The following is a 25,956-nucleotide window of genomic DNA, read 5'->3' on the forward strand; positions in this document are numbered from 1 at the left end:
CAAACGGCCATACACAGACACAGACCGTACAAGTTCAGTTAGACTTGTGATCTATTTTAATAAAGGACATTGTTGTGCTGGTTTTTCCTTTCTGCATCCATTTGGTTATTCCCACAGGCCTTTTTTTAAATATTTAGGAAGGTGCCTGACCTCGCACAATTTTACAGCCTATGCAACTTAATTTAAATAATATTCATTGATTCTATTGGCAACCAATGCAATTTCTGTAAAAGTGGTGCTATTCAATTGAATTTCCTTGCATTACAAAATACAAGGGGCTACTGATAAGTTCTCAGCCCAACCAAGAACAGTATGATGTGGAGCCATGAAATTCACAAGTTATTCCATACTTTTCTTGACACTTTTCATTTCATATCATTGACCCAGGTCTTTAAATATTGCTTTTATAGTAACATCTGCTATTACGGCCCCCCAACCACCTCCCATTTACAAAAGCTTAGCACGGTTTTTAGCGCTGGCCATGGCAGTAATATCTCTGACACTCATAGAATTTCTATGAACTTCGGAGCTGTTACCACTGCGGCCAGTGCTAAAAATCGCGCTGCGCTTTTGTAAAAGGGAGGGTTTAATTTGTACAGAAAATTTCGTTGAAGCAGAATCCAAAAAAGTTTTTGTTTAATTCAGAAACGTGCACAGCCTCTTCTGGGGTGAATGTTCTGACAACATATTCCTGGCTATAGGGCAGTATGAAAACTTCCAAAGGAATGAATCTGGAAAGAAAAGAAAGGAAGGAAAACAATTATGGTTTCGCTATTACTATTACTCAACCCAGCTGGAACTGAACTTTAAAATTTAAGTTAACACCAGAGGCAAAACTAGAGAGGATTCAAATGGAAATTTTGGACTGGCATTCCAGAACTTTCTGTCACAGTACAATGTTCAGCTCCTTTTCTTTTTTCAACATTACTACAGAAATGCCACATTATGCAGTTCCAGCCTGGAGATTATGGGACAATCCTGGATTTCCAAACACCCAATCCTGTTGCATTATGGGATTTGCAGCACTAATTTCAATGGGCTGGATCAAGCACTACAAATCCCATACTGTTTTGGGATGTTAAGTTCAAAATCAGGACTGTCCAAAAATCTCCAGCCTGGAACTTGGTAACTTGGTATCTTAGTTTTTTTTTCCGTGTTTTAATGCTCTTTTTAAAAATTTATTATTATTAATAACACTTCACTAAGGTTGACTAATGGATTTTACAATGCTAGATAATGCATGGATGCTCTTGGCCTGCTCCTCAAGAGGCAGATTCCATTAGAGGCTCACATGCAGCACACATTGACCCATCTATGGAGGAACTGAGGCTCATGGCAACAGTAACCATGGCAACGTTTCCAGTCTGCTTCCCATTCCGCTTGAGAACAGTTTGGGTGATGAGGAAGATATAGTACCTGACCTGAATTTTCCCTACAAAAGATAGGACATCAGCAAAGTCTCAAGTGGGACATTAGTGGGGAAGCAGCACAGGCTTTTCTGCCCGTCCAATTAGTGTCCAGCTATTGAGCACACCTCAGTCAGAAAGATATAGAAGATTCTCTTTGCAACCTAAGGAGCCCGCTTACAGTACTAAGCTTTGGCTAAAACTGGCCATAGCATGCACATAAAATGGCTGTAGTAAAAATGGAAGCCATAAAATGGTATTAATGGCCCTTTGCTAATGTTTCACCACACAGCATTTGTATCAAAGTCGTCCCACAAACTTTTTTCATGTATAACGTATAAGATTCATTTATTGGAAAAAGTGTTTAAGGGAACAAAGTGTAGCAATGATGGTTCCCTTGTTCATTGGTTCATTGGATGATTCCAAATTGACAAGTGAGCACTGAGCATACTGTTATTTGAAAAATATATCATTATTGTGTTTTTTTAATTTATGTATTCATTCATTATTGTGTTGAATTATAGGCACTAAATTGGGGGGGGGGGCATACTCTAATGTTGCCATTAATATGCAACTATATGCAAAGAAGGGGAGGTGGAATCCACAAACTAACATATTACTATACACACCTAAAATGGAAACAATGTGACCCCAATTAAAATTGTGGCCTCAGTAGTTAACTCGTGTCCCTTCCATATGTAAGTTTGTAAAAGGAGATGATGAGGGTATTGATGTCTCTGAGAAAGGGGGGTGGGGTACCCCCTTATGTGCGCGACACCCTTTGTTTGATACACCTGGGAGACTTAGGAGGGCATTAGAAGATATGTGAGAGGGATAGAATTTTATGGCACAATACTAAATACTTTATTTTTAAGACAGGACATTGCTTGCTCAGAGCAATTTTATTTGTATCAGTGAAGCAAGCCCTCAATGTCTTCAGAAACAAGACAAGACATAATATACAAGTCATAAACAAAGTTACAGTACAATAATATTGCTTGATTACCATGAGTTTTAGCAAGTGCCCAAGTTTAGATAGCTGTTTGCAATAGAATAATACACATGTGATAAGGTCAGCAGGCCCCCAGTACACATGTTTTTAACCTTTGCTAGGGCTGACAAAGGGGGCCCTATGGCATGCTATAACTGCGTCATCATTGTTCCTAGGGAAACAGACTGAAGAGACCAGGCTGACCTAGAATATTGTTTCTTCTAGTAATTGTTTAGATGGGTTAACGAGAATCACATGTCTATTTATAACAACATAGTTGTCTTTTACTTACGCAGTTAGGGCAAATATTGACGAACATGTAGGAAATAGACTATCATGTGATTGTAACCATATGACTAATAGTTTGAATAGTATGATTGACATATGCACTACGTATTTTCTTTGTATCTGTGATGTGATTGGTGAGTTCCTTTCCAAGCTTGTACTATGATTGGAAGTTGCATTAACCATGTAGAAATTAATAAAAGAAGTGATTCCTAGGATCTTGCGGTGCTCTTAGTTTGGACACTGCCATTTTAGCAGTTCCTAAGAGTACTCAATAAGGCCTTATTGCTACTCAATCTATCTGTGTACATTTATTGCTTTATTTTTACCCTTACATGGTTATTTGGTTAGGCATTCTTTGATGGCTCTTAAAACTTGGAAGTAAAAGGGCCGAGGGTCTTCCCTAGTGGGTTTCCCAAACCAAACAGAGGCAACTACATGTGGAAGTGGTGACACCTCTACATAATATAAGTGCTTTTATTATTACTGTGAAGTTATTGTTAGGCATTAATTATCAGAGGTTTTTTGACCTAAGATTGAATTAGGATACGGGTTAGCGGTACTGCAGAATTATGAGCATTGCAGTCTGTCTGTCCCATTCACTGAGGTCTTTTTCCTCTGTAAGAAGTATTGACTGCAGGATACCTGAGCACCTAACCCAGTTTAGTAAAAGGACCCTAAGAAATCAGCTTTAAGAACGATTCATGTCCGCACAAATTGACTTTCTTTGTTCTTTGCCCTTTCTTTTCTTCTTTTACACAGAAACATAGAAAATGACATCAGATAAAGACCATATGGCCTATCCAGTCTACGCATTCATAGAAACTGCTAATCACTACTATCCCTTCCTCTCCGTTAGAGATCCTCTGCTTTTGTTCCATGCTTTCTTGAATTCAGATACAGTTCTTGTCTTCACCACCTCTGCTGGGAGGCTGTACCACACATTCATTACCCTTTCTATGACGAAGAATTTCCTTAGGTTACTCCTGAGTCTGTCCCCTTTCACTTTCATCCTACGCCCCCTCATACCAGGAGCAAAATGAATGTTTTTGAGCAAGTTGTAAAGCAGTGCATACTGGTCCCTTGGAGTCCAGTACAGGCAACCTTGATATTTATGAGTGCCCTCTTTTAAGATATAACAGTTGTCCTTTCAACAGAAACTGATTTTGCCCCCAACACAGGCACCTATTGCCAAAATATGTTTGGCAGTGACTGAATGTTTGAATAATGGGGCAATACAGACACACTATTAAACGCAGCTATTAAAGGTTGCTTTATTAATAAATTACATTCTGACGGCTACTGCTGTTTCCATTGGCTGCTTCTTTGTTGGCCTATATTTAGGCACCAGTTTATAAAATTGCTTTTATAGGATTTTTAAAAAGTTCATGTTTTTGCCAGGTCTTTATACGAGGGATTAAGGAAGTTATCTCTCTAATCCCATGTGGTTTATTTCTTTCTCCAACATGAAACCAAGTTAAAATTGTGGCCTTAGCAGTTAACTCGTGTCACTTCCACATGTAAGTTTGTAAAATGAAGCAACTACATGTGGAAGTGGTGACACCTCTACATGGAAGCTGCCAGACCTGTGCTGTTCATTTTTTTCAATGTTCTGTATATATTTGCAAAGTGACTGCTCTCACAATGGGTTTTATATGTCACTCCTCTGCAGCTCCCTCCAACCTCTATAACCTTATGCCATATACTCCCCCCACCCTCTGTTCAGCAGACAATAACCTCCTTTCACTTCCATTCTTCTCAATTTTACACTTAAAAACATTATGTGAATCCACATTTAGGTACCTTGACCCCGAACTCTGGTATGATCTCTCCCCTCACCTCAGGAAACAACCCTCCATCTTTGCATTTAAGAAATAGCTAATAAGAACATAAGAACTGCCATACTGAGACAGACTGAAGTCCATCAAGCCCAGTATTCCTGTTTCCAGCAGTAGCCAACTCAGGTCCCAAGTGCCTAGCTAGATCCCAAGTAGTAAAACCGATTTTATGCTGCTTATCCTTGGAATAAGCTGTGGATTTCCCCAAGAGCAACCAAAAGACACTGTGGAGTAATGATGTTCCTGAAATGGACTTTATTGAAGATTTAAAAGTTCCAAAAATCAACGTAAACAATCCACATAAAAGTAAAATGATCCACATAAACACCTTAAGGACCTAGTCCGCTGAGAGCGTAGGACCCAACACAGTCCGTGTTTCAACAAGATAGTCTTTGTCAGGGGTCCCTGATAGTCCTAAGGTAGTAGATACGTGGAATAAACAGTCCAAAAGAATAATTGCGTGAAACTCCACAGAGAACGCGCTGCATAAAGGGCGCAGGCATCAGTCCTCTTCTCCACCCCTTCCTTCCCGCCTCTACTGCATATATGCACCCCTTCCCTTGTACCTCTTTAATTTTTCCTGCACGAACAGCATTATGAACTTGCTGACTACATCAGTGTTGCCTCTCTCTGATGTCATTTCTGGGCCCCACGCCTAGGATGTGACATCCGAGGGATAGCCGACACGACGCGGGCAGCAAGTTCGTGCTATTGCTCTCACCTGGAAAATTAAAAAGAGAAGGGGAAGGGAAGGGGTTGTGCGCGCAGGGCAGGGGGGTTGGGAAGGAATGGAAGCAGAGAAGAGGCACAACCGCCCCAGGTGCCACTTACTCTCGCTATACCACTGTCTGGGGCACAGGCACCTGTTGCCAAAACAGGTTACCTATTCATTTATTGTACAGTATAAATGTTACTCAAAGCTCAGGAGTTGTTCTTCATGTAGCTAAGTGACGACAACTTTAAGATTATTATCTAATGGTGTTAGCTAATAGATGACTGAGGAAACTGGAAGACTAATGTTCACAGTTTTCAGGTTTCTCTGAGATTTTCTGACTTTTTTATATCATCTTTCACATTTCTTCTCCCCTACCTCCAGAATTGAAGTGCTTACTTTCTAAGTAGAAAACCTAATTTTAGAAAGCCAGGGGGCCTGATAGTCAGCCGGCGGCACTTAATGTTTTGCTGACCACCTCCAACATTATGCCATGAAACTGAATATCGGGCTGCGGCATTGAATTTCTAGATTTGTGGAGTCTTCATAGCTGGTTAAGTGCAATACTCAGCACTTAACTGGCTATGGGGCACTACATAAGGATAGGACTGACTTTTATGAGGTCCTATTTATGCGGTTATCTTAGCTGGTTAAGTGCTGACTGCCCTCAGAATGCCCCCCAAATAGACAGTTTTCAGCAACATTAACCGCATCAGTCGGAGAAATGGGATTTGAACCTGAGCTTCATCAGGTTGCAGCTTTCTGCACTTGCTAGTGAGCTACTCCTTTGCACCAAGTTCTTTCCTTCTCAGGAGCTGATGCAATAAAGTATACTAGTCTTGGCACACAGTCTAACTCAACTTTAGCACACAATTTTGAGGGTGCACAAGAATGAGTTTTGCAATTGCGCTAACTGTGTACAAAATCTCAAGTGGCCATTAGCTCACAGCATATTTAAATCCATGGTGGCGAGGCTAGTGCTGATACAGATGCAGAGAAGGGCACAGGAGACCTAAAGGAACAACCTGCCTGGCTCGTTAAATCAGGCTCCTTCTATGGCGGTATTCAAATCCAGGCTGAAAGCCCACTTATTTGAAGCTGCATTTAAATCCTAACCGTACTAACATTTTTGTCTATCATCCCTTCAATAGTCCCCTACCACTTCTTCAGCCCCCTCCAATTCCCTTCATGAGTGCTACGTTCTTATCTCCCTTTGCCCTATGTGATTCCACCTCTTCAGCCCCCTCTAATTCCCTACATGAACACTGCTCTAACTCCCTTTTGTCCTGTGAGTTTGTCATAATTGGATTGTAAGCTCCTCTTAGCAGGGACCATCTCTTGCATGTACAATGTACAGTGCTGTGTGCACCTGGTAGCACTATAGAAATAATAAATTGCTGTTGTTGTAAAGGCTGTGTGTAGGGTTCTCTAGCTCTGGTGGTTAACACAGGTCCTGAGAAGGAGTACAGGGTTAGCTCATTCTTCTGTGGTAGCGCTAGTGAGGATTTTATGCCAATTTTTCCCCTAACCATAAACTTTCATGACCTGGAACTTTTTATAGCTTCCATGAAGAGGAGGCGCTGAGGAAGATGGTGTGTGGAAACAAATAAATGTTGGACTGTTGACAATATCATATGCCAGCACCTTGACTTATGCGTGCATACATCTGTGTATGCGCTAGAATACTAATTTGCACATAAATAGTAGTAACGAAAAATTATATGCTCAGAACGGCATTCCAACACAGACAAAAATGTATGTACAAGCAACTCTGGGTGCTGTTAAACTTTTTAATGCACCAAAATGTAGCTGCCACTAGTGCGCATGGGACTGTGTGCTCTTCCACATTTGCAATCAATTTGCTTACTATATCAGGAAGAGAAGAACCACAATCTGTTCCCAGTCTGAGCAGTGGTTGCTGGAAGGAGGTGTCTTCAGCATCTGATATTATCTTGAGGTGCCTAGACACTGCTATAAAAGTCATCTCATTGCCGTGGTACTCTTCAGAGGAGAGCCAAAATTTGTTCCTGGTCCAAGCAGTGGTCAGTGGAAGGAGGTGGAGTTTTGAAGGAGCAGTTGTCTTAGGTGTCTGACATCATCTTGAGATGATTGGACACTACTATAAAAGTCATCTTACTGCTGCGGTAAGCGGCCTGTGGATCCATGCCAAAAGGGCCATGACCAAAGAGACCCCCCCCCCTTTGGAGTCCCTTGGGAGCCAACTGTTTGAAATTCATTGTGTATCATCACTGGATTGTTTATTTGATCTCTCCCCCAAGATATGTTATGTTACATTATGTTATCTAGCTCTTGTATTCCACCAACTCCCACCTACAGTGGTTCAAAGCAGATAACAAAAGAGTACAGAATACAACAGAATATTCAGCAAGTATGTCAAGACAGACATCAAATAATTAGAAGAAGAATGTATTAAATATGTTTTAAAATTTTTACAGAAGGAAAGATATGAAGATGAAGCTCATAACTCAGATGGAAGAAAAAGTCAAACATGAACTCTTTGATATTGGAAAGAGTCCATTAATTTTTTTACCCGACCCCAGAGAACGAGGGAAAAATTAAAAGGAAATGATCTTGGCAATTCAACAAGCCGAGGGGATACAGGGAATTCCGTATGCTGGCAGAATATATAAGGTTTCAGCATACGCAGATGATATCTTATTACATTTAACTGATCCGGAACACACTATCCCAACTTTGCTCCAATTGATTGAAAATTTCGGGAAATTTTCTGGTTATAGAATCAATTGGAGCAAATCTGAAGTTCTGTTAAATGTTCATTGTGTTAATGGATTACTTGATCCATTCCCATTCCTTTGGAAAGAAAAAGGATTAATATATTTAGGAATAATTATTCAAAGAACTTTGGAGGAAACTATGGGCTCCTTTTATAAAGGTGCGTTAAGGTCTTAACACGCGGAATAGCGCGCACTAAAATGCCACGCACGCTAGCCACTACTGCCTCCTCTTGAGCAGGCGGTAGTTTTTCGGGTAGCAGGCACTATAGCTTGCACTAATCCGGTGCATGTGCTAAAAACGTTAGCACACCTTTGTAAAAGGAGCCCTATGATTTCCAATGAAAAAAGATTATTGACAACGGTTAAAGAAATGTGTGAGCGATGGAACCCATTGCATCTTTCGTGGTGGGGGAGAATTCAAACAATCAAGATGATGATTGCTCCTGTAGTTTGTTACCAGTTGAGTATGTTACCAATTTTTTTCAGTTATCCTTTTATAAAAAGTTAAATTGAATTCTTACATAGATTTCCTATGGTTAGGTAAAAATCCAAGAGTTGCTATGTCATCCTTACAGAAATCTAAATCAGGGGGCGGAGTAAATTTACCTAATTTTCATATATACCATCAGGCCTATGTATTGCATCAAGGTGTGTACTAGATTCGTCCAGAATTATTTAATGAACTACTGGATTGGTTAATTCTTGAAAGTCAATTGATGGCCCCACTTTGTCTTAAACACTTATTGAGTATTAATCTCCCAAGAATATATAAAGGTAATTTGATTTTTCAAGCAATTTGGAAGACTTTAAAATGAATAGATAATTTACTCCCAACTCCTATTATGAAAACAAAATCCCAGTCTTTATGACTAAATTCTAAAATTATGGTGGGGAAGACAAAAATTCTATGGAAAACATGGTTGCAAGCTGGGATCAGAACCCTAGAAGATGTTTGTCATTAAGATAAATTGATGTCTTTTCTCCAATTGAAACAGTCTTTTGGTTTACAATCTAGTCAGCACTTTAAATGGTTACAATTAAACAGGCAATTCTAAATGGTATTCTAGATTGGCATACTTTAAAAGGTCAACACAGTCTTCCATTTTTCTGTTTCCAAGCGGCGTTTCATGGACAAGAGGCCTCTGCATGGTATAAATTAATAAATGATTATTTACCTAAAAAGTTACTGGGGGCCTACGAGATATCTGGAGTTTGGATATACAACATGCTATGTGGCCCCGGCTTTGGAATAAAAGAGTCTACTGTATGCTTCTACTTCAATGAGACAAACACTTTATTTTTTATTATGCAAAATATTTTGGACTCCGGTGTTGGACTCAGATGTTGGCACTGTCAAATTTAACCAGGTACTTTAGATCATTTTTTGTTTCATTGTCCTTTAATAAGGTTTTTTGGCTGTCTATTTGGAGCAAAATTATGCTCATTCTTGAAGTGACTTTACCATTGTCTTATTGTACAGTTATCTTCGGCATTTCTTTGTCTAAAAATCCGCTTAGAGCAGATAAAGATAAACTGTTACTAATTATGACCGGAATTGCAATACAGTTGATAACAAGAAATTGGAAACATTGGGATTGTTTGAATTTTTCATTCTGGTGGGAAACTGTATGTCAGTATTATAGGTTTGAAAGTGAGATGTCCGAAAAATCTGGGGAGTTTCAAAAATTTAAAGAAACATGGGGTCCGCTAGCTAAATGTTAATTTTCTTTAAACATACTCACATAAAATGTCCCCCTTTTGCACTTGGTTTCAGTTAAAGATCCCTTTATACACATATAGGAGGTGGGTGGGGGGTGGGCTTATTTTGGGGGGGTTGGTTTTAAGTTGCTTATGTATAGTTTCTTGCTGTTTTCTGAACATATTGCTAATTTATGTAAATTTTCTTACACTGTGTATCAGCTATATTTTGCTATATAAAATTAACAATTTTTAAAATAAAATAAAGGGAAAGGATATACTGGAGTAACTATAATGTAAGGGGAAATTAAATAACTAGTGCACTGGTGCTACTGCTCAGCATGGAGCCTTGGGACTGAATGCTAACGCTGAATAATTATGTAGCAGCTTACGTGAACCCTTGAGAAAGCCAGTAATTGTGGTGAAATGGGTCCCATCAGGCTGTGGCTGCGTGCAACATTTAAGATAAGTATCTTGAAGATATTTGAACACCATTAACATAAATATGGTTTTAATGAAGAAGATTTTAAGATAAATCAATAATAAAATTATTAAAATTACCCTAAATAAAAAATAAATAAAATAGGAAGGAGGAGGTTTTTCAGGATCAATGAATGAAATGTGGAACGTTGTCAGACTTGGCTGAGGTTTATTCCCTGTCACCAAGCAGGTTTCCGAGATCCTTTCTCTCCCCCTGTTTATACCCTATGCTTTGAAGAATGGGAGTTTTTTTGTCAGTTTGATAATTAAATAACCCCAAAAGATATTCAGATACAGTACTGTTCTCCTTCCTCCTTATTTGTGCCCTATTAAAATAGTAAAAGAGAAAGCGTAGTTAAAGGACTTAAAAAGAAGGCACAAGACCCTATGGATTCTTTTGCTATAGCTAAAGATGTTAATTCTACAACTGGTGTAAGGTCCAATTCTCATCCCAAGACTGTAAGCAGTATAGAAGCTCCCTCCTTAAGTCCTAACCCACGTTCACCACCTAATCAATCTAATGTATCCACAAGTTCTGCACCAGTGACATCTAGTCCTTTGTCAGGTGTAGTTGGGACTGGAGATTTTGGACAATAAACAGAACTTGTTGGACTTTTTGTCAGTTAATGCAGCTGTCTCTGAATTAGTGCCATCTTCTAATGAGCTGCCTTCTAAATGTTATAACATCTGTCAGGTCCTCCCTTAAACCAGCCACATTTGGAAGCTGCATGAAGCAGGATTTGGAACAATGTTAGCTCCCAAGGAAATCCCGAGCATGGAGACTTGGTGATTAATAACTAGAATGGAAGGGGTCCTAACCAATTATCTGTCGCAGTTGTGTTCCTTTACAGAGGAAGCAGCAGCCAAGGTAACTTTATTAGAGACTGATTTTGTTTCACATAGAGGGAAATTAAAATGAGTACTCAGGGAAAAATGACTTATTAGAATTTACTAATGCCTCTTTGGTGAAAAAATGTGCTTGAGATTAGATTAGAAAAGGTGGCGAACCAATTAAGAGCCAACAATGTTCATTTTTACAAAAATTTTCCCTATAATAATTCTATTAACCCTAAAAAGATTTTAAAACAGAAGGAATTCTATGAGCATGGAAGCTTTTACTGAAGCAGCCTGCAATTAAAAAAACCCCTAATGCAGCTTCATAAAAGGGGGCCTATATGTTGGAAGTTCTATCCATGGACTCTTCCCTTCCATAAATTTCTAAAGCGTATTATGTTTCCTCATTTATTAAAAACATTACAGGTGGGGGGATTGAGGAGGTACTAATAGTGGACTTAATTACTAAGCTGGAAACATCCATTTTGGAAACTGCACTAAGAAGTACCTTGATGGTTACCTTCTCTTGAAGTGAAGATAGAGAAGGGACTCAAATGATCTGTAGAGAGTTTCTTAAACTGAGACCTAGGTCATTGTCCTTTGGTATAGCTTTCCTCTTAAAATTTCCCAGAACATGTCTTGTGAAATTTCAGGGGAAAGATTATATTTTTCTGGCTCTCAAACATTGAGAGTTTAATTCAAGTCCAGGAATCAGTAAGAGTTGCATCTTCCGGATAAGTCAGAGAAAGTAGGTAAGCATTGGAGGTTGTATTAGGTATTTTGTTTTAATTTGGAGTTTAGTTTGATGATTGATTGAGTTTGATGGAGTTTAGGGCTCCTTTTACAAAGGTGCGTTAGGGCCTTAATGCGCAGAATAGTGCACGCTAAAGTGCCTTGTACGCTAGCTGCAACCACCTCCTTTTAAGCAGGTGGTAATTTTTCAGCTAGTGCGCACTATATCGCGTGCTAATCTTGGGCGTGCGCTAAAACCGCTAGCGCACCTTAGTGAAAGGAGCCCTTAGTTTGATGATTGATTGTTTTCATTTGGAGTTTAGTCAAGTGATTGATTCTTATCTTATCATTTCTTTGAGATATATTTACATTGTGATTGAATGTTCTCGCCTCCAAATTTCTTTAATCATTTTCTTAAATAGGAGAGAATCTGAGTATATTTCTAATGCTTTTCTTTATTCTTTTTTGGGGGTGATGGTGGACATGACAATGAAGCCGAAGGCACAGTGCGCAGCTGCCGCTAAGAGAGCAAATAGAATGCTAGGTATAATCAAGAAGGGTATTACAACCAGAATGAAAGAAGTTATCCTGCCGCTGTATCGGGCAATGGTGCGTCCACATCTTGAGTACTGCGTCCAGTATTGGTCACCGTACCTTAAGAAGGATATGGCGTTACTCGAGAGAGTTCAGAGGAGAGCGACACGACTGATTAAGGGGATGGAAAGCCTTTCATACGCTGAGAGATTGGAAAAACTGGGACTCTTTTCCCTGGAAAAGAGAAGATTAAGAGGGGATATGATAGAGACTTACAAGATCATGAAGGGCATAGAGAGAGTAGAGAGGGACAGATTCTTCAAACTTTCAGAAAATAAAAAAACAAGAGGGCATTCGGAAAAGTTGAAAGGGGACAAATTCTAAACAAATGCTAGGAAGTTCTTCTTTACACAGCGTGTGGTGGACACCTGGAATGCAATTCCAGAGGACGTTATAGGGCAGAGTACGGTACTGGGGTTTAAGAAAGGATTGGACAAATTCCTGCTGGAAAAGGGGATAGAGGGGTATAGATAGAAATTTACTGCACAGGTCCTGGACCTGTTGGGCTGCCGCGTGAGCGGACTGCTGGGCGCGATGGACCTCAGGTCTGACCCAGCGGAGGCATTTCTTAAGTTCTTATGTTATTTGATTCTTCTAGTGGAGATGATGATCTGTAATTAGGTTTAAGATTGTAGTGCAAATTCCAATAAATTTTCTTTTAGACATATGTTAGGAAAGTTTGCACTGAATTTTAGCACAAAATCCTAATGCAAGGAATTTTGCAGTGACTCTGCAGCGTTTCTCGATAAAAAGATAGTTTGCCTCTGACACTTATTTCATGTCAGATGCAGAAAAAATCACTCTTGATGATATTTAAAGGTACACTGTGTCGATGGTATATGAAATGTTAATAAACTTTATGCTCAGAATCATTAGGAAGAAGCTGTGTGAATTGTTCTCCGTTAATTATGTGAAACATTCTCTATCTTTTTGAATCAGCTATGCCCATTACTAGAAAAATTTTTGTAAATCATCGTTGGTTCCCTGAGGCAGGAACGAAACGCGGCACGTCGGAACCTGCAAGCTATAAGATAAGTTTGCTGTGTTTTCTTAAACGATATGACGTACACAAGTTAAGAATTTTCAGCCCTAGTGGCATATGACTATACGAGCACACAAGCTTTAAGTTGTCTCTTACTTTATTGTATATGCGATGACTGGGCGGTGAGGCGGTAGTGTTGGAGTTTTCCCCAGTTATTGCCTCCATGATTCTGAGCATAAAGATTATTAACATTTCATATACTATCGACACACTGTACCTATAAATATCATTAAGAGTGATTTTTTTTCTGCATCTTACATATTCTTCTTTATCACTCTATTTTTGAATGATTTAAATTCATTATCCCCTTTTTTGTGTACTTATTTCATGTCAGCATTTCCAGCGAGAATTTGTATACAAACTGCTCAGATGGGGATGATGGCATTCTAGCTACCTATTCTTTTCTTCTGACTGCCCTCTGCTGGTTCTCTTCATGAGTTACCATGTGAATAAAATACTTTGAAAAGGAAATAAGGTCGTTTTTGTTATTGAAGAATTGAGTTAGAGCCCTAACATGGGAATAGTACATTGTGCACAACAATATCATGTATAAGATCTGTGTTTGATTCTTTAACTTATTTGTGTTTATCTAACCCTTTATTATTATAATTATAATTTATTTAACACCATTTTGAAGGAGCTCACTCAAGATGGTGTACAACACGAATAATTTAAGCATAGGCAATAGACAATTACAGCAGTAAAAATATCCCAATGACAACACAAAGTTTGGCAAAGTATGCTACATTACAATAGCAATAGAACATTTTAATGAACATTTTAATAGATAACATAGGATGTAAGCAATGATGGAACATATAGATAGATAAAATAGAGTAATAGGAGTAAGAACATAAGGGGACTAATTAAATTAAAAAAAAATTGGCTCATGAAGTCAGAATATTATCTTAGCTAGGGTAGGAGTGGATAAACATGACCTGCTACATAGTATGTACACTCCTTAATCTGCAGACAAAAAAGAAGTAGAACTGGAGTAATGGAGGAGAGGGCAGGAACAATAGCAAAAGAAGGGCTGGATTAGGGAGTGGTGTAACTGTTCTCTGCTCCAGGCTCTTCCCTTCCTTTCCCCTGTGGGTCACTTGAAAGGGAGGGACTGGAAAAAGAGCATCCCTGCTGCTTTGTAACCTGAAAAGAACTGATAAAACTGTGTTCTGGGTAGTTCTCTCATATTTTTGTAAGCAGACCTATTTAAGGACAAATTGGCATACCTGTGAAGTTTCACGCATTCAGTGGGAGACCCTCCACATTCTTACATCATCTCCTGCAGTCCTGATGAGGGATTACACACTCAGTGCATCTGGTGTCATGTGGTAGGGCAGCCTCCCTCTCTGTTGGAAGCAGGAGATGTCATCATCTGTTGCTGCAGGTCCAATAAGAACTGTGAGATTTTGCAGCTCATCGTGAGACCGGTCCTACAGCAGAAGGAGATGATGTCATATTAAAGCTTCTCCTGCTGCTGACAGAAGAGAATATGGCGTGATGCCAAAGAGAGTCAGAGGATGCGAAGGGAGAGGGGAGAATTCCTCTAGGTGGTCAGTTGGACAGAAAAATATTCAAAGGAGAAAGATACAAATGGGAAAAAGCATCAAGTCTATAAACGGTACTGATGTTAGGCATCACTAGACGCTCTAATCATGGATGTTTAGTGACGCCTAACTATAATTTACATGTAACTTAATAGTTTTTTATTGGGTTAAATGGCATGGTAGCTGACCATGCCATTAAAAGCCCATTAAAAATTTATTTTTATTGCAAATTAGGGTTGTGCATGGATATCCGCTAGGCACCTAGCGATACCTAAATTGAGGCTCCCTCTGACACTTAATGAAAAGCAGGTGTGGTACGGGTGGAGAATAGGCATGGTAGAATTAGGCATCATTAAGCATTTGATGTAGGCGCCAGTAAATTAGGTCAGGTAAAACCTGACCTAATATACTGGCACCTACTGTACTTCTAGGATACCTAGTGATGCCTAAGTCCACTTAGGTGCCATTAAGTGTGATTCTATAAATGATGTCATGTGGTTGATTGATAACCGCGTAGAGTGGCACCTACAAGTTAGGCACCATTTATAAAATCAGGCCCCAAGTGGATAAGTCATGATAAAAGCATTGAGTGAAAGGGTAGGCAGTATCCAATTAGAGGAGGGTGAAGAAAGAAAAGGAAAGAGCAAAACAATGGAGATCAGTGCTTCTCAACCCAGTCCTCAGGATGTACCTAGCCAATCAGGTTTTCAGGATACCCACAATGAGTATACATAGGGTTACCATATTTTTCTCTGGGAAACCCTGGACACATGACCCCGCCCCGTTCTGCCTCCATCCCTCACCCCATTCCACCCCAGCCCCACCCCCACTCTGTTCTGCCCCAGCCCCACCCCCACAAAGCCTCCTCTCTTCTTCCGGATGAGCTCCAGCCACATTGGAGGGCCTGAAGCTTGCGTGGATGTGTGTGACGTCATCCACATATGCTCAGAGGCCCTCCAGATGCGGCCAGAGCTTGTGGGGACTTTCCAAAACCCGGACAAATACCAGGTTTGGGACAGTCCATCTGGGAGTCCAGACAGTCCTCTAAAAAGAGGACATGTCTGGGTTTTCCTGAACATCTGGTAACCCTAAGTATGCATAATATATATTTGCATACCATGGAGATAACACCACATATATTATTACCCTTGTCATTCAAATAAATAAATATATCACCATGTTGAAAATATGCTCACAGACCCGGAGACTCTGTGAAATATATGTCCCAGATTAAAAGCCTCTCATATCAATATAACAGAATAATAATCCTAGGATACATAAACTTGCCATTAGAGTTCCAAGATTGCACATAAGCAGTGGACTTCAAGAAATTCTTACAAGACAGCCATCTTACATTAATCTCATCAGGTCCCACACATGAAAAAGGCCATGAATTAGACTTCATTGCTACCAATCCACAAGGCATCTCTTCTGTTACCAATTGGATATCAGTCCCTTGGTCAGACCACTACCTACTCATCTTCACAATTAATCTCTATATGGGAAGCACTTCCAAAAACAGCATCAACAAAAAACCTATCCTCACTGATCACCTAAATCTGAACCTGAAAACAGATAACACCTCTGAAATGATCAACCACTGGAACAACACCATATCTCAAGTTCTAGACTCTATAGCACCAATGTGCCATCACCCGACATGACCCACCAACCATGGAGCTTGGTACACAGAATCCCTAAAGATAGAAAAACAGGCATGTAGACGACTTGAAAGACAGTGGAAAAAGAGTCAATCATCAAATCACAGATCATTATGGAAGACAGTAATTGAGCTCTGGAATGAGTTACCACTTTCACTTAGAAGTCTAGGCCCCTTTGTTTTATTTCAGAAAGCTCTGAAAACTTTCTTGTTTACTAAACACTTTGGAAACTAAGCCATTCTAGATCACATTGTTCTTTTATATTTATATTTATATACTATACTTACATTATTGCAAACCGAGTCGAGCACCTTTTGGTTGAAGACCCGGTCTATAAAATTAAATTTTAGTTTAGTTTAGTTTAGTAATTAACACCTACAAATACCATGTAGCAGAAATTATAAAAATTATACTTTGCCACATAAATAGAAAGCAATATTTTCAACACCAAGAAACTCTTCTACTTAATGTGAACCTTAACTGCCCCACCAGTGCCAGGCCTATTACATACCACCATCCAAACTAGTGCCTAGGATCTAACAGTTTACTTCCTAGACAAAATTTAAAAACGTTCATGAAGACATAAAACAAACAGCAAGTACCACCAATCCTGAAATCCCAAACAAACCCAAACCCAATACTGTGCAGTCGACTAGGTCTAATCTAATCTAATCTAATCTAAACTTTAAGTTTATATACCGCATCATCTCCATGAGAATGGAGCTCGACACGGTTTACAAGAACTTAAAATAGTGGGTAGAGAAGAAGAAAAAGGATTACATGAACTTATGTGTAGAAGGAGGGAGAGAAAGGGGGAAGGATAGAGCTACAATTTGCTGAAAAGCCAGGTTTTCAGTTGTTTGCGGAATAACTGAAGGGAGCTCAGGTTCCGCAGCGGGGTGGTGAGGTCGTTCCAAAGACCTGTGATTTTGAAGAGAAGGGATTTTCCCAGTTTGCCTGAATAGTGGATGCCGCGTGGAGAGGGGAAGGCTAGTTTAAGCCTTTGGGAAGTTCTGGAGGAGTCGGGACTGGAGGAGTTGAAAGACAGTGGGATAAGAGGAGGCAGGATTCCGTGAATGATCTTGAAAGCCAGGCAGGAACATCTGAAATGGATTCTGGAGATTATTGGGAGCCAATGAAGTTTGGCAAGGAGTGGGGAGGCATGGTCAGACTTGCGTTTTGAGAAGATCAGTTTGGCTGCAGTATTCTGGATTAGCTGGAGTCTTAGAATACTTTTTTTTGATAGATTTAAGTAGATGGCGTTGCAGTAATCTAGTTTGGAGAGGATGATGGATTGGACAAGGATGGCAAAGTGTTGTTGGCTGAAGTAGGATCTAGCTTTCCTCATCATGTGAAGGCTGAAAAAGCATGATTTTGCCAAGGAGTTGAGGTGGTCATTGAGGGAGAGAGAGGAATCGATAGTGATACCAAGGACCTTGCATGAGAACTCGAGCTGTAGTGTATCGCCTGTGGGTAGTGTGAAAAGTGTGGGCAGGTGTTCGAATTTTGGGCCGAGCCAGAGTAGTTTTGTTTTAGATTCGTTTAGTTTCATCTGTACCGAGAGGGACCAGGCACGGAGTCTCATTATGCAAGCTGTAATGTTTTCGTGGAGGTTGGTGAGATTCTGGTCAGTCTCAAGGAGGACAAGGATGTCATCTGCATAAGTGTAGATTGTTTCCAGGGGGGATAGTTGAAAGAGTTTCAGGGAGGACATGTAGATGTTAAAGAGAATAGGGGAAAGGGGTGATCCTTGAGGGACACCGCAAGATGGAGTCCAAGGAGTGGACATGGTGCCATTTGTGTTGACGTTGTAGGAACGGGAGCGTAAGAAGTTTGAGAACCACATTAGGACGGTGGAGTCGATTCCAATCTCGGAAAGTTGGTAAAGTAGTATGTCGTGATGGACGACATCAAAAGCAGCGGAAAGATCGAATTGTAGTAGGACAGCGAATTTGTTACGTGAGTGTAGTTGTTGTACCTTTGAAATTAGGGAAACTAGGAGGGATTCAGTGCTAAAGCAGGGTCTGAAGCCATGTTGGTAGGGGTGAAGAATGGAGAATCTCTCGAGATAGGAGGAGAGCTGGGTAGCAATTATGGTTTCTAGAAGTTTGGTAAGTAGAGGGATATTTGCTATGGGACGGTAGTTTGATGGTAGGGAGGGGTCGAGATCGGCTTTTTTCAGAATAGGTGACAAGGCAATGTGGCCCATTTTTGTGGAGAACAAGCCTGATAGTAGAGCAGAGTTAATGAGTCTCGTAAGGGAGGAGATGGCCTATGCAGGAATGTTTTCATAAAGGTGGGATGGGAAAGGATCTAAGATGCATTTGCAGGATTTCAGTCTGAGGCAGAGCTTAGAGATCTGGGGTTCAGATATGGGTTCAAATGTCGTCCAGGATCTATCCGCTGGGATAGGGTTTGAGTCATTGGGAGGAAGAGAATTGTAAGAGACTGCTGAGGGGAAAGAGCTCCTTATAGTGGAAATCTTTTCATTGAAAAATTTGGCTAAGTCGTTTGTGGAAGGAGGGGAGAGGTGGAGTCGTTTTTTGAGGTTAAGTTTCGCCAGATGTAGAACAGAGTACTATTTTGATTTTTTGATCTGGTGATTTTATCTCCATAGAAATTCTTTCTTGCTTTTTTTAGTATTGTGTTATAGCACTTGATGTTGTCTCGCCAGGACTGTTTGTCTGAGGGGGATTTCGATTTTTTCCATTTCCGTTCCAGGGCTCAACAATTCTGTTTTAGTTCCCTGTGATATGGAAGGTACCAGGGGGCTTTGTGGGAGTGGGAGATAGATTTTGTAGATACAGTAACTGATGTCACCACACACCTAAACAAACTATCCTCACGTGGCAATATCTTAGACACTGTCCCCAACAATCTATTAGCAAACACACATGAAGCCATCATTCAGTGGCTAATAATATTTCTCAATGCCTCACTCCACAAAGGCCATCTACCACACCAAATGGGACGTATAGCCTTAACTCCAATACCTAAAACTCAATATGCCGATTTATCCTTATCCTTCAATTACAGATCTATTGTAGGAATTGCTTGAAACTGTAGTTAGTAAATAACTCAACAAACACATTGACACTCTTGTTTTCATCCAACATAATATGGATTCAGAACCCAACACAGCACAGAACTGCTACTTCTTACATTAACAACCTATGTCAAGCAAACACTATGCAGAGCACAGCAAGCAATTCTATTTCAATTTGACATCTTTGCAGCCTTTGACTCTGTAGACCATGACCTACTATTGACAGGACTAAGTGAAATCAGAATAGGTGACCCACTGCTAGACAGGTTTAACTCATTCCTGACTAACAGAGAATACACGGAGGGGCATTTTTGATAGTGCTTTTAAGTTTGATTTTGGATGTTTCATGCAAGATGTCCAAAAGTTGGGGCGGGGAAACATCCATTCTCGAAACCGTTAGACATCCAAATGTTTTTTTAGAAAATGACCTATTTGGACATTTTGGTCCTTAGGACATCCAACATTTTTTTGGCTGTTTTCAAATACATAAATGTCCATGTTCAAAATGTCCAAATCAAGCCCATGCTCATTCTATCTCAACTTGACTACTGCAACTCATTATATGCAGGTCTAAGCACCAAACAATTACAAAGATTACAACTCATCCAGAACACAGCAATCAGACTAACACAATTTGATGCAATCACAGAATACTGTCACAAACTACACTGGCTACCCATAACCTTCCATATTTCCTTCAAATTATCCTGCATTAATATTCCACATAGGCAGTGGCATACCTAGCATATGTGAAACCCGGGGCCCATCATTTTTTCACCCCCCTCATCTATATGAAAAACACGATTTTTAGTAACAATCCACACATCGTATAAAAAGAGTGCACCTAGGAAAAGGCAACATCTTACATACTGCAATGAGGAGTAGAACATCAATACACCCATTATAAAGCTCTTTTCTTCCATCCCCCTCCAGTAATCCATCTCACTTCTTCCCTTTCCTCCTTCTTGTGATCTGGTATTTCTCTCCTTCCCTTCCTTCTTCCTCCCTACCCTAGTCTGGAATCTCTCTCTCTCTCTTCCTTCCCTTCCCTGGCATGGCATCTCTCTCTCTCTCTCCTTCCCTCTCCCTCCAGTAGTCCATCTCTCTCCTTCTTTTTCTCCCTTCTTCTGGTCTGGTATCTCCTCTTATCTCATTCTCTTTCCTCCGCCTATTCCATACCATGGTCTGGCTTTCTGTTCTCCCCTTCCCTTCCTAGCCCTGGAGGTCTGACATTTTTCTTTTTTTCCCTCTCCATCCCCTTGGTCCAGCATTTCTCTAATGCTCCCCCCCCCCCATGATCCCCCAGCGACCCGACCTCCCCCCCCCCCGCTTCACAGGATCTGATAAGACAGCTGCTCTTTCATCCTTGGGGCCGCTTGATAAGAGTGATCATACAATATAATCCCTACAGCAAGTTCAAACAAGAAATCCAATACAATGGCATTTAACTTTAAAAAAGGAGATAATATGATAACATGAAGATAATGGTAAAAAGAAACTTAGTGGAGCAGCTGCAAAGGTCAAAAATTTAGATCAGTCATAGATTTTATTCAAAAATACTATCTTGGAAGCTCAGACTAGATATATTCCATGTATTAAAAAAGGAGGAAGGAAAATCAAATAGCAGCTGGCATGGTTGATGAGTGATGTGAAGGAAGCTGTTAGAGCTAAAAGAGAATCCTTCAGAAAGTGGAAGATGGATCCTACTGAAAATAAGAAACAGCACAAGGAATGGCAAATCAAGTGCAAGGTACTGATAAGGAAGGCAAAGAATAGCCTTGAAAAGAAGATTGCATTGGAAGCAAAAACACAGAGTAAAAACATTTTTAGGTATATTAAAAGCAAGAAGTTAGAAAAAGAATCAGTTGAACTTCTAGATGTCCGAGGGGGTAAAAGGGATGCTCAGGGAAGACAAGGCCACAGCAGAGAGATTAAATGAATTCTTTGTTTTGGTCTTCACCAAGAAAGATGTATGGGAGAAACCAGTGCCAATAATGGAATTCAATGCTGATGTGCAAGAGAAACAGAAAGAAATCTCTGTAATGCTGGGAGATGTAATGGGTTAATTTGACAAATTGAACAATAGCAAATCACTTGGACCTGATGGTATACATCCCAGAGTACTGATAAAATTGAAATATGACCTTGCAGAACTATTGTTAGTGATTTGTAATTTATCTTTAAAATCTAGCATGGTATCAGAAGAGTGGACATTTGACAAAGTACCACATGAAAGAAAAACTTCTGAGGAAATAAAAAAGTCATGGGACAGGAGGTAATGTCCTATTATGGATTGAGAACTGGTTGAACTGAAAGTTAGAAAACAAAGAATAGAATTAAATGATCAATGTTCTCAATGGAGAAGGGTAAATAGTGGGGCTCTCCAGGAGTCTGTGTTAGGACCACTGCTTTTAAATATATGTATTTATCAATGATATAGAGATAAGAACAACTAGTGAGATAGTTAAATTTGCTAATTACACAAAGTTGTTAAATCACAAGAGGACTGTGAAAAATTGCAGGTGGACTTTGTGAGTCTGGGCGTCAAAATGGCAGATGACGTTTGATGTGAACAATTTTTGGTCCAGGATTAACAAAGCTCTAACATCAATTCTGCAATCCCTGTATTTTGAAATACAGAAGGCTGTGTGGACCCTGTTAAAAGGAACAGAGTTAATTCCATCGATTGTGATATAAGCCCAATCGTATGTTGTTTATAGCTCTACTGTCTTCCATATCTCGCAGTCAGTATTGTTTAGAATCTATGCTACGCTTAAATTAAGTATACTAGACTATTCATTTAAATTTATTGTACTCCAATCCCAATGTTTACCAGGTAGCTGTCAAAAGAAACAAAAATTCAGTTTGATATTTTAATTGCCCTGACATTGAAACACATTCTTGGGAACTGGAAAGGTAGCAACTTAATCAATTTTCTGTTCTGGTGGTGCTCAGTATGCCTTAAGGCAAAATATGAAGCTATTAAAGTAGAAAGAATTAGATCAGTTTCTCTCATATATAATAATATTTGGAAGGCAGTTTTAGGCTTTTAAAGTTGTGCTAATGATACTTAAATGGTGTTACATGAAAATCATTATATAGGCCATGTTAAATTTCTGTGCTGAGTTACAGTATATGTCCAGTTCAATGGTGCTCAGCACTCTGGCCATCGATATTCAGCAGTAAGTAACTAAGCAATGCCACTGAAAACTGGCTCTGATCATAATGGCACAGTCCAGTTAGTGAAGGGTGGTCTGTAACTGCTGCTTGGGCAGATCCAGTACTTAACTAGATGGCATTGATATTCAGTCCACTAAACTAGTTAAATAAGTGGATAAAATTTGGACAGCAAAAAGGCTGCCCTAACTTTATCCAGCAACAGGGGTGGACTGACAGTGTTCTGGGCCCTCAGGCAATAAGGACCGTGGGCCTCTAACCACTTATCAAAAGTGATTAAATTACTACTACTACTACTTTTAATAATTTCTATAGCACAACTAGACATACGCAGCGTTGTACATCAAAACACAGAAGAGACACTGCTTTGGGCCCTCAGGCACTGCTCTATTGATTCAATGGTCAGCCCACCACTGTACACCAAGCAAACTACACATATGTCTGAATATTGACCAGTGCACAGTTATCTTAAGAGTTTGTTTATTTCATTTATAACCAGCATTTTACAGGGCGGTTCACAACGTAAACATACACAATATTTATTCAACACAGATTTTAATGAAAATATTTTTCTGTAATAATGTAGACGGTAGTGAAGTTTGCTGCTTTGTACCGTCATACTATTCAAAGTCCAGTTAAATGGACTTTGTATTGAAGAGAAACCTAACTTATTTGCAGGTTGTGAGACCTTTTGAAGACCAAGGACAATACTGATTCAGAAATTAGTTTTGCATGAACATTTGCAGATCACATGGGTTCCTTCTTCACGTGTCAGGGCAGTTTTGTTCATCAAGTGTGCGAGGGGCCCGCTGATAAGTTCCCAGCCCAACACAATATTTAAAACATATATAGTATGTACACACAATATATATTTAAAACAAAAACAAATCAGCAGCCAGCGCTTACACCATTAACATGACTCAATTCCCATATTTCATATTACAGAACAAGAGTAGCTGCTATGACCTAATTATTCAAGATCAGTGTCCGGACATGGCCCAATGTTGAATATCTGGGTTCCATTCAGCCCATAATATTCAGCAGCTTAAAATCGCTGATTGCCTCATATGTGAAAATTTTTATCCAGATATAGTTAGAAAGTTTTATAACAAACAATTTTTTAGCATAAACTTGTTTTCTGTGCATAAATCACTTTTAACCTAAAGGTATAATTTCATATGCAACTTGAATGTGTAGAATAGTTTTGTAAACATTCAACTAACCACTTATAAAATTATCCCAGCTTATGCATGCATAAAAGAAGGTACTAGGATACTTTTATGTGATATATGCATAGGTAATCCCTGAGGCAGAGAATGGATGGAACAGAGGCAGGATCAAAAATTATGCAGGTATCTTATGAAAGACAGTGTCTAAAAGTTGGTATTCTTTTAGGCCTTTACAAACAAATCATAGATATTTCTGTAGAAAAAAAATTTGAAAAAACAAACCCAACTGTATTAAATCACCAATCTAACTCTCCAGTATTAAACAGTCTTCATAACATTCCAAACAAGCATAGACAAAAAGATGTTTCACACAATATTTCAAACTTCCATAGCAATCCTGCTTCTTCTGGAATGGAACGGAAAGGGTAGATGTGAATTACTTGTTTACTCTTTCCAAAAATACTAGGACTAGGGGGCATGCAATGAAGCTACTAAGTAGTAGATTTAAAAAAAAACCTGAAAAAATATTTCTTCATTCAAAGTGGAATTAAACTCTGGAATTCATTGCTGCAGAATGTGGCGAAATCAGTTAGCTTAGAAGGGTTTAAAAAAATGCTTGGATAATTTCCTAAAAGAGAAGTCCATAGGCCATTATTGAGATGGCTTGGGGAAGTCCACTGCTTGTTCTGGGATGGGCAGCATAAGGTCTGTTTTACTACTTGGGATCTAGCTAGGTACTTGGGACCTGGGTTGGCCACTGTTAGGAAAAGGATACTGGGCTTAATGGACCCTCGGTCTGTCCCAGTATGGCAATTCTTATGTTCTTATGACCAGCATAGGCCATCGTGAGGCTTGATGCTTTTGGCACCTTATTTTAAAATTACAGTCCCGGTGTATAGTTAATAAAGAGGGATATATCAGAAATTCTATGAAACTCTTTGGAACATTTATCTGAGGTATCACACTATAAACCAGCATATGCTGATCAATAAATCATGTCTATCCTGTAAGGACTGTTAGTCATTCTGCTAAATGTTCCCCCTTTCCATTTAACGTGTGGTCTATTTTGAAACACTGTTGAAAAATCTGAAAACACATCTCAAAGAACGACGCTGGTGTAGAAAAACTAATTTCCTCACCTTTGGCCAGCAAGTATGTTTTATTAAGTCATCCATCACAGACTTTTCCAATCCTTCTTGATCAGGAAGAGGCAAAAAGAGGCCAGCAGTGTAATAAATAAAATGGATCTGGTTGAAAGAAGAAAGCTTAGATATCAGCAATAGTCATCTGAACACACATAGAAATAAAATGGCTTTCAAAATTTTATTGTTTATTTAATTTCTTATATATCACTTCTATTTGAAGTGGTTTCTATTCAGGTACTCTACGTATATCTCCCTATCTGTCCTGGTGGGCTCACAATATAACTATGGTGCCTGGGGCAATGGAGTGTTAAATGACTTGCCCAGGGTCACAAGGAGCAGCGTGGGAGTGCTAAGGCAGGGGTTCTAACCACTAGGCCACTCCTCCACTCCCCCCATTTCACAATCAAAACTTATGGGTGCCTTTAATTAGGCCTGTTCTACAAAGCCAACTATTAGCATAACCTAGTACAGTAAAACCTTGGATTGCAAGTAACTTGGTTTGCAAGTGTTTTGCAAGACAAGCAAAACATTTTATTAAATTCTGATCTGATACACAAGCAATGTCTTGCAATACAAATACATACAGTATACACATATCACAACTGAGCCGATGGTTCTTCTCTGTCTGACACTGCAAGAGTGTACCGACTGTTCTAAACAAGAAAAGTCTTGCAATACGAGTACATACAGTATACACGTGTCACATCATCACAACTGAGCAGATGGTTCTTCTCTCTCTGATGCTGCAGGAGTGTAGTGACTGTTCTAAATGAGCGAGATCTTGCAATACGAATACATATAGCATTTTGTATTGAAGTTTTTGGGTTGTGGAACGAATCATCT

At 39.5% G+C, this 25,956-nt stretch overlaps 1 long non-coding RNA gene across 1 annotated transcript; it reads right to left on the reverse strand.

Annotated features, from left to right (window-relative positions):
- LOC117356487 lies at positions 1–25,646 on the reverse strand. Its single transcript, XR_004538650.1, has 3 exons — positions 25,108–25,646; positions 14,598–14,801; positions 1–731 (listed from the first exon to the last, which is right to left on the reverse strand). It is a non-coding gene; the product is annotated as an uncharacterized LOC117356487 (long non-coding RNA).
- Positions 25,647–25,956: the final 310 nt, after the last annotated feature.

The sequence above is a fragment of the Geotrypetes seraphini genome, chromosome 3 (genome assembly GCF_902459505.1).
Source record: "Geotrypetes seraphini chromosome 3, aGeoSer1.1, whole genome shotgun sequence".
Lineage (NCBI taxonomy): Eukaryota > Metazoa > Chordata > Amphibia > Gymnophiona > Dermophiidae > Geotrypetes > Geotrypetes seraphini.